The sequence below is a fragment of the Eschrichtius robustus genome, chromosome 12, assembly GCF_028021215.1.
Source record: "Eschrichtius robustus isolate mEscRob2 chromosome 12, mEscRob2.pri, whole genome shotgun sequence".
NCBI classification, from domain to species: Eukaryota; Metazoa; Chordata; class Mammalia; order Artiodactyla; family Eschrichtiidae; genus Eschrichtius; species Eschrichtius robustus.
This window is the reverse complement of record NC_090835.1, coordinates 50103553-50106416: the sequence shown is the minus strand read 5'-3', so window position 1 is coordinate 50106416 and position 2864 is coordinate 50103553. Positions and strand designations below refer to the sequence as shown.

Sequence of the window (2864 nt, the reverse complement as noted above, 5' to 3'; positions counted from 1 at the left end):
ATAACTCTCTGACCTCCTTTTTCTACCCACCACTCTCTTACCTCACCATCCAGGATACCAAGCACAAGCTCTCCAGTCCTAATCATTAGGAAGAGCCAGTGATACTTACAACATCTGCTTCCTGTCCTGCAAAGATCCCTGTGGCAGAGAAACACAAATGCTGCTTACCCATTGATAACCAACAAAGGAGGGAAACTCCAGGAAGGAAAACAGTCTACTTAACCTGCCATGTATGCAAATTCATTCAGCACAATGCCTGACACACAGTAACCAGTAACAGTTTTATTATTCCTGTGTGCCAGATGCAGTCAGAGCAAATGGACCCTGCCCTCAATGGCCTCACACTCTATTAAGAGAGACAGGCAAGGGAAGAGATGAGTGTGTGTATTTTAAGGTAGATCTGACTTGAGGTATTAAAAAATGTACCTGGCCAGGTATCTATGAGGTACACAAAATTTTTTTGGAGTGAACAAAAATTAATAGAAGGTTAAAGATCTGCAGGGTATGATGGGAGACCACGTGTGACCATCTGTGGAGCAGTGTGCTACTCGGTTTGTGAATGTTCAGATTTTCTTGTTTGTCCTCAGGGGCAGCTCTGGCTTATATTGTTTCTGATGGGCTTCTAAATCTTCTTTGTGGCTAAAATGAAATTCTGCTGCCTGTCTGGAAATGAAACAGGAGGTTATTTCCCTAGATGCTCATTTCATTGATCTCAGAATATGTTTTTGAGTTTTGGGAACTCTCATCATCTATAGCTAATGGGGAAAAGGTTTTAAAAGTGGTTTGTTCCCTGGCACTTTTCTAATTAGATCAGTAAACAAATATACTAAAGAAATGCTGTCTGTGCAAGCTTTTGCTAGCTGTGCATCTAAAGATTGCCGTGGAGACCCTCACTTTAATCAGATTCAGCAGGGGGTCTACACACTTTCATTGCAGAATTTTTCAGTGTCCCACTTCAGACGTGAATTTAGGAAACTATCTAATACATGATGTCACAATGAAGCATATAAAAATATAGATTTATTTTTTGTCATTTGGACTAGATCCTCACTGAAGCTCTGCTTTTCGAATATTTATTCCTCAAATTTAGGGAATCCAGTCTTGTTTGTCACAACATTGTTGATAAGAGTAAAAATTGGCAATAGCTAGCTAGGATGTGAAAACATAGACTGGTGGTTAATCCATAGGACAGAATGCAGCCCTTTAACCTCTAGACCTGTGTGTATACTGACACTGAAAAACCAGTTGGTAGGAGGATACATACTTTATGAATTTATTTTTGAATACATATTTGATTAGAAATAAGGGTGGGCTATTAAGAGTGTTCACATAGTTTACATCTGAATTATGGGAATATGATGATTTTTTTCATATATGAATACTCTTGTTTTCTGAATACCGGTAAATCACTGGTATATGAGTAATGAACATAATTAAAACTAAATAAAATAATATAAACTTGAAGGTGGAAATTATTTTCTGTTATAGCAGAGAACTGCTACTAACCCTAGTGTGCAATGGACCCGGAAAGGAACTCAAAGTGGCAGGAGGTGCTGGAACCCCGGAGACCCAGTTCTGCTCCCTCATTTCATGATGAGGAAATCAAAGCCCTTCAAGCCAAATGTCTTGCTCTAAGCCCTATGGTTCATTAGTGTAGTAACCGGGTTTCCCGACTCACATTTGAATAGCTTTCACATGCCTCACAGTCTTAATGAGAACTGCTCACATAAGTCCATCAACTTTGTGGCTCGCACACAGCTAGAACACTTTGAAGAACACAGAATAACTTTTAAATGCAATCAGTACTCACGAACAAAAAGGTGGAAAATTTTTGGATATTCCTGGCAGCAGCCAGGCTTGACTTGTGAGGCTGACACGTCTGGGGTTGGGCTGGGACAGCTGGATGACTGGATCCTCTCTCCACCCAGTCTCATCCTCCAGCAGGATGGTGCAAGCTTGTGCATGTGGCTCCATCAACAGTGAGTAAACGGACACCAAAAAAGAAAAAAAAAGATGAAAGCTTGTCATTTGTGACAACATGGATGGACCTTGAGGGCATCATGCTAGGTGGAATAAGTCAGACAGAGAAAGACAAATACCATATGACTTCACACATGTAGGGAATATAAAAAAACAAAGAAAATTAATGAACAATCCAAACCAAAACAGACACATAAATACAGAGAACAAAGTAGTGGTTACCAGAGGGGGAGGGGAGTGAGGTAGGGCAAAAAGTAAAGGGTATCAACTGTAGGGTGATGGATGGAAACAGTTTTTGGTGGAGAGCAAGCTGTCGGATATACAGAGGTAGAAATATAATGTTGTACACATGAAACTTACGTACCTCAATAACATATAAATCTTTTAAAAAAGTGGGTGAGTTTCTCCGCCAAGAAAGGGAAGGCTGGATAGTTCCAGAAATTTACCAAAGCCTGCACCAAACTATGGCTGGGAAGTGTGTGTGTGCATGTGTCATAAGAGCATTGGTTATAATTCAGAAGAAGATTCTCGGAAGTTTAAAAGAATGAGGACAAGTGCTTTCTTCAGCAGCACATGTACTAAAATTGGAACCATCCAGGGAAGATTACCATGGCCCCTGTGCAAGGATGACAGGCAAATTCATGTAGCGTTCCATATTTTTATATAAAATAGATAATCAACAGGGACCTACTGTATAGCACAGGGAACTCTACTCAACACTCTGTAATAACCTATATGGGAAAAGAATCCAAAAAAGAATAGATGTATGTACATGTATAACTGAATCACTTTGCTGTACACCTGAAACTAACACAACGTTGTTAATCACCTATACTCCAATATAAAATTTAAAAAAAAAAAAGAATGAGGACGAGATCTCCAAG

General features: G+C 39.6%; 1 non-coding gene across 1 annotated transcript; it reads left to right on the top strand.

Annotated features, from left to right (window-relative positions):
- The first annotated feature begins 2534 nt into the window (after nt 1–2534).
- Nucleotides 2535–2641, top strand: LOC137774375 (U6 spliceosomal RNA). The gene has a single exon (XR_011075896.1). It is a non-coding gene; the product is annotated as a U6 spliceosomal RNA (small nuclear RNA).
- Nucleotides 2642–2864: the final 223 nt, after the last annotated feature.